We start from the raw sequence: 15,892 nt of genomic DNA, 5'->3' as shown, positions 1-15,892 counted from the left end.
AGTATGTCTTCCCGAGAGTTAAGGGCTTTGTCTACCTCACATATCCGTCTCTATGGGCTATCTTCATGTTGACTAAGAGCAGTTAAGAGCCTGTGCTTCTTCCTTCCTGTGAGTCTGATGGACGCTGATGTACTCGGTGGGATTTAAGTGCTAGGGCCCGCAACATTCTCCTCATCTCATTCCAGCAGAGATTCTCAGGGCTCTAACCTGATCATAATCAACTCAACAGCTAATTTCAATTTATACCATAACTCTTAGGTGGGGGTCCTACCACAGGGCTTTATCTGGTCAAAGTACTGTCAGTGAACTTTCGTTGAATACATGATACAAACCAGCTAGAAAAGAAATTTAATATGTAGTGGTGATAGATATTAAAGGTCATAGATAATGGTCGGAGGTGAAACGTAGAATATCAACTTTATTGTCTAGAAGAATGACCCAAAAAGCGAATTCAGTCTTCCTAGTGTCTAATTTGCACCCTGAAATTGAATAAAATGGTTAAAATATACTGTTTTGCCCAATTTCCGAAGGTTTGTTTACATCTCACTTATGCGCACTTTCACCGCCAGGGGACTGTCGTCGTGACGTCATTTAAGCCAAACAGGCTGGGAGCAGTTCTGTGTTTACTTGCGAACCAAGCACACGTGTGCGGACTTTGGTCGTGAGAGGTTGTGTAAAATGTCTGAAAGCAATAGTGATTTTGAAGTAGGAACTCTCCAAATTGAACATCGAGAGGTGAAACCATATATGTATGAGCCTATGGCCGTTGCGAAGCAATCAGTGAATGTGGCTCACTGGTTTGACCGTGCGGCCTCGGAATCAAACAGCGACTCGGCCGACTCTGATTGCGGTGACCCCGGACCTCAACAAGACTCACGCCCAAACAATTTATCCTGGTAACCGGTAGTTATGATAAATTCCTACTTTCGTCGTAATACTAAATAAGAGCCCTTTTGAAGAATAATTAAACCGCCCTCCCTAGTGGATATAGGTAATGATTACTTGACAGTGCGCCGGAAGGCCACACTAGCCTGCCATCCGTGGCATTATACTATTTATAGTCTACTCTAAGCGAGGAAATATCCCTTTGTCTCATTTCCACAATGACTGGATAGGATCCCTCAGGATTCTTGACTTGTCAATTGCAAGCAAAAGTAAAAATGTTTACCTCCAATCTTCTCCTTTTTGCTTGAGCATTGCTGGCCCATTTCTTCTTTGACTGCTTGATTTTGTTTCATGCGCACAATCCACTCTCTCCGCCTCGTCTCCTCTTCCGGAAAAAGCCAACCCTCTGGCTTCATGCGCACAATCCACTCTCTCCGCCTCATCTCCTCTTCCGGAAAAAAATAACCCTCTGGCTTCATGCGCACAATCCACTCTCTCCGCCTTGTCTCCTCTTTCGGAAAAAGCCAACCCACTTGCTCTGCCTCTTCTCCTTTTTTGGAAAAAGCCAACCCTCTCGCTCCACCTCTTCTCCTTTTTCAGAAAAAGCCAACCCACTCGCTCTGCCTCTTCTCCTTTTTCGGAAAAAGCCAACCCTCTCGCTCCACCTCTTCTCCTTTTTTCAGAAAAAGCCAACCCACTCGCTCTGCCTCTTCTCCTCTTCCGGAAAAAGCCAATCCACTCTCTCTGCCTCTTCTCCTCTCTCGGAAAAACGTAAAAACTTTGTCCTGAACCGGTCCCGTTGTTACAGTTCACTGCACAACAATAAGGCATGGTTTTTCTTTGGAAATTCCCGAACGCACGTCTGCCCTCAAGCCGAATAGCAATGCAAATACACTGAAGTGGACTCAACTCAAGCGGTTTGTTTGTCTTAAAGGACGTCACGTGCTGAGTGGTCATGAAAATAGCCGCACAGAAATTCGCCACGATCCGTGCTAACTTATTTTAATTATTACTTATTAACAATACTTCTTGGGACCAGAAGAAAATTACAGAGGGTTTTTTAACATACAGAGTTTCAAATGTGCATAAAATTAAAACCGTTGCCTATGACCTTTAAGTCACTTAACTTTATTTGGGGTTTTTTTTGTTTTTTTCTTTATTATTATGATATTTTTAGAGTGAAAGGAGAATTGTCAAATGTCAAAATCTTGCGAGACTCCCTTTGTTCAACCTTTTTGGTGTAAGACACATTGCTTGAATGGACATAAAGAAACAGCAACCACACTTGAAATGTAGCTGTGAAAATAAAACATAAAATGCATAAAGGAATCGTTTGCCTGTGTGCTTTTGTTGTCAGACCTGTTAGTTTTAGGGTTTAGTTGGGTTTATATTATATTCCGGTGATAGACGCTGGTACAAAAATGTGAAAGAGGACAGAGTAACTAATCCATTTTAAAATAAGTAGAGTAAGTGTATATATTTTTCAATGTAGTGAGTAAAGTCAAAAGTCTTGAGTGAAAGTAAAAAATCTCTACTAAAGAATTTTACTTAAGTACATTAACAAAGTAATTATGCTTGCAAATGTAACAAAGAAATTATAACAAAGTAATTTCAACAAAGAAACTGAAAAAACTTTATTTGTAGCAAATTTTAACAAAGTGTAGCAAATTAATTGTAACAGGAAATTATAACAAAGTAATTACAACAGGAAATGCAACAAAGAAATTGTAACAATGTAATTGACACTAAGTAACTGTCATTGTAACAAGAATTTGTAACAAAGAGATAATAAAGTAATTGTAACACCCTGATTAGAAGAAATTGTAATAAAGTAGTTGTACTTGTTATTGTAACTACATAATTGTAAGAAAGAAATTGTTATGTCTAATTTCTGCATGTGGAGATATGTGCAAGAAGCTTCACTGGATTCATGTTGCAGCAAAAGAGTGAAACTAACATTTATGATCTGCTTATCATAAATGCAGGCATGCTTTCCACTTGTGAATGCCTGCATTCTACTGCATTTTGATGTACTGTGTGCATGTATGCCAATGGGCAAAGCAGGAAGAATGAGTTGCTCCTGTTAAGCTGAGACCCAACTCTGCCGTTGACCTTCTCCACCATTTCCCAGAGATTCTGACTCCATGTGGTCAGCTAATTAATAATTCACAAGCCACATTATCTGTCCTCTTCATAGATTAAGAGTGAGGAGAAGGTAAGTGCTTTATGAAACAGAAAGTCCACTCTCTTGGCCGACTCTTTACATTGCTCTCTTTTGGCTCCACAGGGTCGTCACCCCAATAGCTAGCTGTCAAACATGGTTTGTGTTTTGCTGGGTGAGTTTTGGCCAACCAAAGCTTTCTGACTCTGGAGAGTGCCTTCTAGGGTAGAAGGATAAAAACGAATCCAAAGCCAGGCTTGCATTTTCTGGAAGCTGTTTGTAGTAATGAGTTTTATTTTTTAATTATAGGTTGTCCACTCTCATTTTTCAAAAGATATTTGTGAGGGTTTTTTTTCATTATTATTTAATTACAGATTAATTATATTGTTTCATTTACCAAAACATATTCATAGTTTTGAGGTGGTATGTGCTTTCTTTTAATTACAGGTCATAGACATGACAAAAAATGCCTTTTTTTTTTTTTTAAGCTTCGTCCCCACTACCATTACTCTGCTAAACTCCACACTACACCCTGAGGCCACTGATGTTTTATTGCCTGTAATCATCCTGCAGTTCTACTGTGTGTTATCTCTATATAATTGTAGATTCATAGTATATATACTAGGTTATATCTTATATATCTGTATATTATCTGTATATACACTGCCTGGCCAAAAAAGTTGCTGTTTGGATTTAAATAAGCAAATACTTAAGAGCCTTTGATTGGATAATTACTGCAGTGATTAACGTGTTTCAACTGGTAACAAATCTTTTAACTCTAACTGATGCAGTGAGTAGCTTCTCATTTCTTAATCAGCCATGTTGGAAGGCATATCCCAGGGTCGTGGAAAAGATGTCACTGTGTTTTCAGAAGGGTCAAATTATTGGCCTGTGTCAATCAAAGAAAACAGCTAAGGAGATTGCTGAAATAACTGGAATTGGGTTAGGAACTGTCGAACGCATTATTAAAACCTGGAAGAATAGTGGTAAACTGTCAACTTTGCAGAAGATATCCATCCATCCATTATCTGTAGCTGCTATGGGCGAGAGACAGGGTACACCCTGGACAAGTCTCCAGGTCATCACGGGGCTGACACATAGACAACCATTCACACTCACATTCACACCTACGGTCAATTTAGAGCCACCAGTTAACCTAACCTGCATGTCTTTGGACTGTGGGGGAAACCGGAGCACCCGGAGGAAACCCACACAGACACGGGGAGAACATGCAAACTCCGCACAGAAAGGCCCTCGCCGGCCACGGGGCTCGAACCCGGACCTTCTTGCTGTGAGGTGACAGCGCTAACCACTACACCACCGTGCCACCCCATTGCAGAAGATATGTGATAGGAAAAATCTTGACTGACCGTGATCAGAGATCACTTAAATGCTTACTGAAGTCGAATCATAAAAAATAGATGGTAGAACTTATGGCTATGTGTAATATTAAAAGTAAGAGCATTTCAGCACTCACAATGTGATGAGAACTCACAAGATTGGGCCACACAGCTGTTTGGTCCATCAGAAAACCACTTGTTAGTGAGTCTAATCAGAAAAATGGTTTCAATTTGCTAGGGAGCATAAAGATATGACTTTTTGGAGTAATGGAAAAAGGTGATGTAGTCTAATGAGTTCAGATTTACCCTACTCCAGAGCAATGGGCATGTCAGGGTAAGAAGGGAAGCAATGCACCCATCATGCATAGTGACTACTGTACAAGCCTCTGGAGATAGTGTTATGATCTGGGGTTGAGGTCAGGTCTCAGCTCAGCAATGTTATGTGGCAATAAAACAGAGTCAGCTGATGACCTGAATGTACTGAATGACCAGGTTATCATATCAATGAGTATTTTCTTCTCTGATGGCACAGGGATAGAATTAGGGATCAGATTGTGAAAGAGTGGTTCAGGAAGCATGAGGAATCATTTTCACTCATGAAATGGCCACCACAGAGTCCTGACCTTAACCCTTTGAAAGTCTTTGAGATGTGCTGTAGAAGACTTAACAGACTGGATTGATGCTCTCATCTTCAAGACAAGATCTTGGAGAAAAATTAATGCAACTCTGGATGGAAATAAATGTTGTGATTTTGCATAAGATTATTGAAACAATGCCACGTCGTAACGAATTTTAAAGGTGTTCCAATGTAATAATAGAGTCCGCAATTTATTTATTTATTTATTTATTTATTTATTTGGCTAGGCAGTGTACATTGTATATTATCCATGGATAATCTGGGTACTTTTGTATATACAGTGTACATATCTTTTATATATATATATATATATATATATATATATATATATATATATATATATATATATATATATATATACAGGGTGCAATTTGTCAAAAAACCAGAAGGGGGGGTGTTTTTGTTTTTTTTTTAATCATGAAACGTCACAAAATTAAGGTAACAATAGGCTAACAGCTCAATAACATCCGATGATATCAAATGAATAACACTAAATGAAAACGAACACATCTTCCTATCTCTCTGACTAAATACACGAACACTAACACACAACAAAGTTCGCATTGCTTGTCGCGTTGCTGTGATGTTTCTCTCCCTCCGGATTAAATGGACAGTGACTCGAAAATCACTAAAATACATGAATACTAAATGAACAGTTTGCTCTGATGGCGCAGTTCATGTGGCCTTTTCTGCTTTCCCGTCGGTGCGCTATCCGCCGCGTTTCGCCCTTCTTTAATCCACATTTCTGCGAATTTCTCAGCAGGGAAGGAACGCACGTCTGGCCCATTGACAGCGAGGAAAAGAAGGCTGTCAGTGTGGATACATTCATTCTGTTGCGCTCATCAGTAAGGATGTGATTCATGGCGCTAAATCCACGTTCACACTCTGGATATTGTTATTATCTACAATGTATCTATTTGCTGGGGACGTTCGTGAACATCAAAGCTGCCACTTCGGGTCATTTTGAAAGTGAGTGCAATGTAGACCATAGAAAACTGTGTCACAACATGCCTGTCATGTCAACTTTTTTTTTTGGTTTGTTTGTTTTATTGATGGGGTTGTCCCCGAGGATTTTTTTTCAGCAGAGATAAAAACCAGAGGGGGGGATGATCCCCACCATCCCCCCCAGCAAATCGCACCCAGTATATATATATGATTAATACTTGCATATCTGTTTTTATACCTATTAGAGTATTGTATGAGTCTATTAGTATATTATATAATAATATAGTGTAATTACCATTCATATTGTTATCAACTCAATAGCTGCTGCACATATTCACTGCCCAAGGCTGTGTGTTTGTGCTCTTTATGAAAGCTGGAGCTTGTTTTACTTGTTTTACAAATCCTACAAACACCAATAAACACAGGCATTTTGTTGGTGCATCATCAAACACGATTATCTATGTGATTGATGAGACTCTTTAGAATGTTCAAATTCATTTACACAGGTTCACATTAATATGAAATATTTTATATCCAAATTAGGACTTTGATAGAGAATGCTGGTGTTTGATGGTGAGAATGTTGCTGTCTGATGAAGAATTTGGTGTTTATTAGGGAATGTTGGTGTTTGATGAAAAAATGTTGTTTGATGAAAGAAACTGGTGTTTGGTTGTAAGATTGTTGCTGTATGATGAAATTTGGCATTTGATGGAGATGGTATGAACCTTGATGTGTTGATGGAAAATGGTGGCATATAATGTACACTCAAAAAAATAAAACATTGGATTTACTTAACCGAGTTATGACAACCGGTCCAACGAAACTGTGTTAATTTAGATGTATTGAATACAGTTATGTGTTGAAAAACTCAACATAACTGTATTCAATACATCTAAATTAACACAGTTTTGTGGGACCGGTTGCCATAACTCAGTTAAGTAAATCCAATGGGTTTTTTTTTTGAGTGTAGGCTGTTGATGTTTGTTAGGGACTGTATGTGTTTGGTGGAGAACGTTGGTGTTTGGTGGATAATGTTGGTGTTTGATGTTAAGAACGTTGATAGTTGATTGTAATAATGTTGGTGCTTGAAGAAGAATGTTGGCGTTTGGTGCTGGTGTTTAAAGTAATAATATGATAATGACAACACATCAAACTTTTACTTTTATTGGTGGTTAGAGGGTTGCATATTACAGCCTGCTATAATATTACTATTCTGAATAAAATATATTGTGCAACTCTCCTAAATATGAATGCTTTGTATTTATTTATTTATTTATTTGTTTGTTTGTTTGTTTGTTTGTTTGTTTGTTTGTTTGTTTGTTTGTTTGGGCAGCACAGTGGTGTAGTGGTTAGCGCTGTCGCCTCACAGCAAGGAGGTCCGGGTTTGAGCCCCGTGGCCGGCGAGGGCCTTTCTGCGCGGAGTTTGCATGTTGTCCGCGTGGGTTTCCTCCGGGTGCTCCGGTTTCCCCCACAGTCCAAAGACATGCAGGTTAGGTTAACTGGTGACTCTAAATTGACCGTAGGTGTGAATGTGAGTGTGAATGGTTGTCTGTGTCTATGTGTCAGCCCTGTGATGACCTGGCGACTTGTCCAGGGTGTACCCCGCCTTTCGCCCGTAGTCAGCTGGGATAGGCTCCAGCTTGCCTGCGACCCTGTAGAACAGGATAAAGCGGCTAGAGATGAATGAGATGATATTTATTTGTTTGTTTATTTGTTGGCCAAAATTACTTTGAGGCAATACACTTTTCCCTCATCAGAATAATTTAAATTTATTTTATTATCATATCATTAAGTTCCTTGATTATTGCAAAGTTTGTTATGCACTTGTTAAAAATGCATGGTATCACTGGGCCCCAAACATGATTTGGTATATGATCCAATTAAAGTCTTGTCTTTGTGGTGTGCCTCACTGTTTGTTGGCCCTCAGCCGAGGGTGAAATTAGAAATTACTTTCATTGATCTTTTCCATTGTTTTTCATGGCTGTGAACCTCTTGTGGCTCTTAGCTGATTGAAAGGCCATGTCAGGACAGATGTGAAGGGTGGAGAAATTTTGCCATTACTGTTTGTTAGAACCCACCATTACAGTTTTTATCAGCTGTGAAACAGAAGGAAAGAGAGGCGTGGCATTTTAATATTCTGAACGATGATAATAACAGCTCTTATTTGTGGGAGCTTGTGAATGTTTTAGATTGAGTATTAAAGCATACCGATTAGCAGAAAGTAATTCATGGCCTTGAGGTCTTGTTATCGCTTCGCCACACTTTGTGAAGAAAAACAAAGGGTAACATTTTCAAGCCAACCTGAATCTTTGGGAGCAGTTTCAAAGGGTATTGTTAGCTACGTAGTTATTTACCGTTGTTATGCTTTTTCAATAAAAGTTGGTGTCGGAGACCTTATTTATAATATTGAGACAAATGGATGCACAGCCATGGAAGGCATAAGGCTGATTAACTTGCCGACGATGGCTTTTTATCTGTTGCCTGTTTGATGTATTACGTCTTTTTAAGGCTCAGTCGAATGCAGTCACAAGCTCTTTCATTGCACAGAGCTCTTAGATGCATGAGATTGCCTGTCGCTTCCCTGGGGAGGTGCTCCTTCAAAATTATTGACTACCGGACTGTGAGAGAGTGTGCGAGCTGAGTACGCATGTGTATATGTTTAGGAAGACAGGGTCATTAAAAGGACAGAGGTCAGAAAATCAGAATAACAGGCCAAATGCCTAATGACTGTGTTTGTACAGTTAGTGTAATTTATCAAATATGAATTAGAGAAGAACAGCCTTGTGAAACTTCTTTTTTTTTCCTCATTCAAACACTTTTTTTGCATTTATATCTGTATGCTGACTGTGGCTAACTTTCTTTCTTTGGTCATGTTATTTGATGGGAAAGCACGAGGGTTCACTTAAAAGAGCAGAAATAAGTATTTGCTGAAGGTTTGAATCCCTCTCCCCATGCTTGGCCCCCAAGCCATGTAGCAATGTAGCAAGACGGCTGACTCAGGTTTCTCTAACTACCCCGTATTGTATGGAATGGATTTTGTAGCCGCCCTCTTCACGCCCTGTTGCTAGAGTGCTAGTGGGGAATTTCCTGCCTCTTCTAGAGCTGTGAATGGCCTGTGTTTCCCTGCCAAAGCACAGCTGTGTAATCTTGCCAGGGGTCCTTGTCCTCTACCCTTCATCCCCTCTCACTGTGACTGACAGTGATTGTCAGGAACAAGTCTGCCCTCCTGTAAAGTCTCAATAACAACTTTTTATTGCCCCAGTCTAAACAGTGTCTTCAATCTCTTCCCATGCCAGCCCAGGGGAACACATGGCAATGTCCTTATAGTGGGCCTCTTAAGCACAGAATCGCTAATTGTCTTTACTTGATGCATTATTCACCAACAAAACCAAGCACTGCTGAGTGAATGTCACTTAGATGAAGGGTAAAACACAGGCATGTGAATTTGAACCTGTTCTGTAATCAATATATTATTTCAAAAACAATCTTGAAGGACTTTGGTAAGAGACCAGTGGTAACCATCTCAGTTTGGTCCATATTGCTTCTTTGTCCATATGGAGATCTGAAGACGTCTGTATGCCAGCGACCAATGACAGGGGTCAATAAAACAAGAGACCCACTCTTTGAGGAGAAACAGCTACATGTACTCGGCGTTTGACCTTGGCCCCACCTCTCCCCACCACCATAGCGGTGCTTTTCTATTATTGTGTCATAACAAAAGCGGAAGGTCTTGCCCTTTTAAACAAGCTAATGCCCCTTGGGGCTGATAATAGATCGCTAATCCTCTTATCCTCTGTTATGGAGGATACCTCTGCAGTAGAACTGCTAGCAGGCTTAGTTACTGTATGTCCCTGCATCATCTTTCAGCAAAGACAGACACTTGCAACTCCCATCCTGGCACTGATTCCCAAGAATGCAAATCTGTAAAATTGTTAAGTTCAGGAACCAACAACACCAAAAGTTGTTTTTAAATAATCATGCCAATGCTGAAACCAGATATGGTGATTATATTGCTACACATTATGATCACAATATGTATTTAACTGATGAACATGTGATGTCATGGATTAAAGATTAATGAATCAATTAATTTAAAGAAAAGTCATTATTTTTGGCTCGTGCCAACACCAAGATTTATCAGAACAGTCACAAAATTGACACCGGGGACCTCTGAGGTTGGGCAGAATGTGTAAGGAAACAATAAATAATTCTGATATGTTAGAATAATCATTTGCATATTGCAAGCTTCATTGATATTTGGATTGCAAAAGTCAAACTGACAAACAAATCGGGTTACCTGCAGCAGTGCTACAGTTGATGTGCAGGTCTGGCGGTCAAGCAGGTGCTCAGATTATGGTTTGAAGAAGCTCTCATTTTGCCTCTCAATCTACATGCTTGTCTTTAACTATGGTCATGAGCTGCAGATAGTGGCCAAATGAACAAGGTGTACGGACAGTGGAAAAGACTTGCAGGGTTGTTGGGCTTACCCTGTGTGAGGAGCTTGACAATCTGAGAGTCTTGGACAGAGTAGAGCCATTGCTCATTTGAATTGGAAGTAGCTGGATGAAGTGCTTTGGTCAAGGATTGCCCCATGGTAGAGTTCTATCAGGCACATCCCCCTGAACATCGATCCTGGGGCAGACTGAGGCCGTTTGCTGGTGTGGGAATGTCTGGGGCTCACCCATGAGAAGCTGGAATCTATGGCTGGGGATAGAGAGGTATGGAGTGACCTTCTCAGCATGCCACTGTAGCCCCTTTACACAGCCTGTTCAAGGTGGAAATTGTACGCCTTTATTCTGCCACGTGTTCTGTATAAAACGTCTGAATGCGGAATAGGGGTTCTGTGTTGTTCCACCTATGAGCCGGAACGATTGGTAGTAACAGAGCAGGAATTGACGTCTGTGTAAAAGGGACAGCCAGATCAGCAGAACAGGGGTGTGACATTTTTGACATTGACATTCTTCTTTCCAAGACCAGTATGAATTCAAACATCTCAGTCTACGGCGTCTAAGGTCTGTGCACCTTTCTGCCTCAAATTGCTCCCTACTTTCTTCTCAACATATTTCTGATTGCCCAAACATGTTGCTTACATGAGTCTCTCTAGTCTTCTCTTGCTCGTTACCTTTCACTCTCTTCCTCTATATCTTTTCTCTTCATTTGCAAGCACAATTTTCTGTGACAGACTTTTTTTGTCCCAAAAAAAAAACGGCTTGGCTAAAGGGCGCAAACATGTTGGTTCCCTTAAACGTCAATTATTTAATGGAAGTCAGTGGCGTGCACAGATAGACATGAGGTGGTGCTCAAGCACCTGCCCCTCTGCCCTCTGTCCAAAAAAGTGCCCTTTTGAAATTTTTTTTTTTTTACAGTTTACTGAGGCCAATGTCGACATGATCTTTTAGAAAAGCCGCAGCATTAAAAGCGTGTGTGAAAATAATGTCCCGATGTGTGCCCCCTCCACACACACACCGGACCTCTGTCTCTCTTGCCCTCTGTCACGTGAACAAGCGTGCAGTGCATTCAATGTGAGGTTGCAGCTAGAGGTCTGCGCGGGTCGGATTTTTCAGTCCCGCTCCCGCCCGCGCCCGCATTGTGCAGTCCCGCTCCCGCCCGCTCCTGCAAAGAATTATGATTTTCAGTCCCGCTCCCGCCCGCGCCCGCATTGTGCAGCCCCGCTCCCGCCCGCTCCTGCAAAGAATTATGATTTTCAGTCCCGCTCCCTCCCGCGCCTGCCATATTTTGTCCCGCTCCCGCCCGCAAATCCCGCATGATGCAGACGTTCGCGTTATTTCTCAGGAAAGTTCTTGCCTTGACACAGCGTGATGGTGCCCCGCCCCCTACTTTGAGTGGATTTGAGCATAAATATCTACAGCTCACGTTCACGTTTGTTATTATTTACCTTGTTTCTGAATTCAGAATGTTGAAATGGCAGCATGTAGATCTAATAATAATAATTATTTAAGTAGGCTAATCATTTAAGTATGCGCTCTCCCGTGGTGTTAGGACTAGGACTGTTTTGGCCTCTAGAGGCCGCTGTTATTTCCTTTTCATGTCATGTTTATTTTGGCCTCTAGAGGCCGCCACTGTTCCTGTGTTTTGTGTTTGTGTTAATTGCCTAATTATCTTCACCTGTGTCCTTAATTAGTTTGTCTATTTATACCCCTGAGTTCAGTCCTCTTGTCACGGAGTCTTTGTGCTGTTATGTTTATCTCCAGTTTCCTTTGTACTGTGTTTTTTGATCTTCTTAGCTTTTGTATTTTTGCACTTTGCTTTTCTTTTGGATTATACTCTTTGGTTTTTTTTTTGTCTTTTGTTTTGCCCTGTATATAGTGTATATAGTTTAAATAAACCTTTTGATTCTTTTTCTACTTCTGCCTCACGCCTCTGCATTTGAGTCATCCCCCTGGTGGCCTAGTGGGGGTTTGCTGGATTATCACACCAACGAACCAGGTTCGAATCCCAGCAAAACCCTAACAGAAAGACTCCGTCATGACCGACTCAGCAGAGGCTGCTTCAACTGTCTACCCGGCCAACCTTCAGGGAATTATGGCAGCTTTGACACGCTTCGGAGCGACCATGGACGCTCATGGACGTACGCTCACCAGCCAACGTGAGGCCCTCGCTCGCCACGAGGAACTGCTTCAGCAAATTGGGAAAACCCTGGCACAGCTGACATCTCTGCCTGCATCTCCTGCTCCTGATCCAGTTCCTGCTCCTGATCCAGCTCCCACTCCTGCTCCAGTGTCTCCTGCAATGCTGCCTTCTTCACCTCGCGAACCCAGCCTTCCTGCACCACAGAGGTATGACGGCAAGCACAGTGAGTGCCGAGAGTTCCTTACCCAGTGTCAACTCACCTTTGAGCTTCAGCCTACCACCTACACTACGGATCGCCGCAAGATTGCCTTTGTGATCACCTTATTAGCTGGTAAGGCGCGAGCCTGGGCTACTGCTATCTGGCAAAGACAGGGACCTGAGTGCTTTGATTTCCAGCTGTTTTCTGAAGAGATGCTTCGGGTCTTCGATCAGGCAGACATCAGTACCGACGCAGCCCGAAAGCTCATGTCCATCCGGCAAGGAGGAAGCGTCGCAGATTACGCCATCTCGTTCCGAACACTCGCAGCAGTAAGTGGATGGAACGAGACTGCCCTGGTGTCAGCCTTCCACCATGGTCTGTCTGACCCCATCAAGGACGGTCTGGCCTCTATTGGATGCCCAAGTGACCTCGAAACCCTCATCTCACATGCTATTCGTCTGGACAACAGGATGAGAGAACGCCACCAAGCCTTGAGCCCCCCCAGCCTCCCTACCTCTACCTGGAGACCGTCTACCTCCTTCAGTGACTGTCCAGAACCCATGCAAGTGGGTCGTACTCGCCTCTCCGCATCTGAGAGGGAGCGCAGAAGGAGGGACAAGTGCTGCATCTACTGTGGCAAGCCTGGTCACTTCCGAGCATCATGTCCCGAACTCTTGGGAAAAGGACCGCCCCGTCCAGCCGAGGGAGGGTTGTGACGGGGCCTACCCTCTCTCCCGGACTCCCTGGCCAAGGAATCTACATCCCGGTCTCCATCTCCTGGGGTGAGTCTGTCCACTCTTGTCAAGCTTTGATAGACTCAGGGGCGGCTGGGAACTTTATGGATATTCACTTCGCCCAAAGCATCAATATTCCGACTGCACCTCTTGAAGTCCCACTGTCTGTGTCTGCCCTCGATGGCCAAGCGTTAGGTGATGGAAGAGTCACCCAAGTTACTTCTCCAGTTTTCCTCCAGTCTCAAGGTCACAAGGAAGAAATATCCCTGCACCTGATTCCTTCACCTGAGTTCCCAGTTATTCTAGGCCTTCCTTGGCTTACTCGCCACAACCCTCGCATAGACTGGGTAACAAGCCAGGTTGTGGAATGGGGCCCTGCATGCCATGCCTCTTGTCTGCTCTCTAGCTCTCCTGTGTCTCCTGCCGAGCCCCCTGATCTCACCGAGTTATCTCAAGTTCCCACAGAGTACTGGGATCTCAAGGAGGTATTCAGCAAGAGCAGGGCCGCCGTTCTTCCTCCGCACCGGGCCTACGACTGTGCCATCGACTTGCTCCCTGGGACTACCCCTCCTCGTGGCAGACTGTTTTCACTCTCTCAGCCAGAACGCAAGGCCATGGAGGAATACCTCAAAGATGCCCTGGTCTCTGGGTTTATTCGACCCTCCACTTCACCTGCTGGAGCCGGCTTCTTCTTTGTCGGCAAGAAGGATGGGGGGCTCCGACCATGTATTGATTACAGGGGCCTGAATAAGATCACTGTGCGCAACCGATATCCCCTTCCGCTGATGTCCACAGCTTTCGACCTGCTCCAAGGCGCCACCGTCTTCACCAAGTTGGACCTACGGAACGCATACCACCTCATCCGTATCCGACAGGGAGACGAGTGGAAGACTGCCTTTAACACCCCGTCTGGGCACTACGAATACCAGGTGATGCCCTTCGGACTCACCAACGCACCAGCTGTTTTTCAGGCCCTAATCAACGACGTCTTAAGGGACATGATTAACCTATACGTTTTTGTCTACCTCGACGACATCCTTATCTTTTCCAAGACCGTGCAGGAGCACCGCCACCATGTCCGCCAGGTTCTCCAGAGGCTGCTACAGAACAATCTGTTCGCCAAGGCCCAGAAATGCGAATTTCATGTTCCCGAGGTCTCCTTTCTGGGATTTATTGTACGGACAGGCCAACTCCAAATGGACCCTGCCAAGACCCTGGCCGTCCGGGATTGGCCTACTCCCAAGTCCGTTAAGGAGGTTCAGCGGTTCTTAGGATTCGCTAACTTCTACCGCAAGTTCATCAGGAACTTCAGTTCTGTGGCAGCACCCATGTCTGACCTCACCAAAGGGACAGGTGGATCTTATGGCTGGTCTCCTCAGGCAGAAAAGGCATTCAAAGACCTCAAGGACCGCTTCTGCACGGCACCCATTCTGGTTCTCCCGGACACCTCCCAACCATTCATCGTGGAGGTGGACGCCTCGGACAGTGGTGTCGGCGCGGTGCTCTCTCAACGTTCGGAAGGAAAGCTGCACCCCTGCGCTTACTTCTCCCACCGCCTGAGTCCTGCTGAGTCCCGGTACGATGTGGGGGATCGAGAACTGCTAGCGGTCAAACTGGCCCTTGAGGAGTGGAGGCACTGGCTGGAGGGAGCACAACATCCATTCCTGGTTTGGACTGACCACAAGAACCTGGAGTACCTCCAGCAAGCCAAGAGACTGAACCCTCGACAGGCTAGGTGGGCCCTGTTTTTCAGTCGGTTTGACTTCACCCTCTCATACCGCCCCGGCTCCAAGAACACCAAACCTGACGCACTGTCCAGACTGTTCTCTGCCACTAACAGGGAGAATGAAGTCGGGCCTATTATCCCTGTGTCCCGGATTGTGGCCCCTGTCCGCTGGGGTATTGAGGAGGCTGTCCGACGAGCCCAACGCCAGGACCCCGGTCCTGGGACGGGGCCACCAGGCCTCTTGTACGTCCCACATCAAGCCCGGGCCAAGGTTCTCCAGTGGGGTCACTCTTCCCCTCTCACCGCCCACCCGGGAGCTCGGAGGACCCTGGACTTCCTGAAAAGACGCTTCTGGTGGCCTAACATGGAGAAGGAAGTAAGGTCATTTGTCCTGTCCTGTGAGGTTTGCACCAGAACCAAGAACCCACGACAGCGTCCCCAGGGTCTCCTGCATCCTCTGACCATTCCCCGGCGTCCCTGGTCCCACGTGGCAGTCGACTTTATCACGGGTCTCCCTGAGTCACAAGGTAACACGGTCATTTTGGTCTTAGTTGACAGATTCTCCAAGGCCTGCCGCTTCATACCACTGTGCAAACTCCCCTCTGCTCTTGAAACTGCGAAACTTTTGTTTAATCATGTCTTCCGAGTCTTTGGTCTTCCACAGGACATCGTCT

At 44.0% G+C, this 15,892-nt stretch overlaps 1 protein-coding gene across 10 annotated transcripts in view; it reads left to right on the top strand.

Annotated features, from left to right (window-relative positions):
• ptprsa (protein tyrosine phosphatase receptor type Sa) overlaps nt 1-15,892 on the top strand; it is a 513,824-nt gene that overhangs the window by 43,751 nt on the left and 454,181 nt on the right. The gene's annotated exons all lie outside the window — the stretch shown is intronic.

This window comes from Neoarius graeffei, chromosome 15, assembly GCF_027579695.1.
Source record: "Neoarius graeffei isolate fNeoGra1 chromosome 15, fNeoGra1.pri, whole genome shotgun sequence".
In the NCBI taxonomy this organism is placed as follows: Eukaryota; Metazoa; Chordata; class Actinopteri; order Siluriformes; family Ariidae; genus Neoarius; species Neoarius graeffei.
This window is presented reverse-complemented; position numbering and strand designations above follow the sequence as displayed.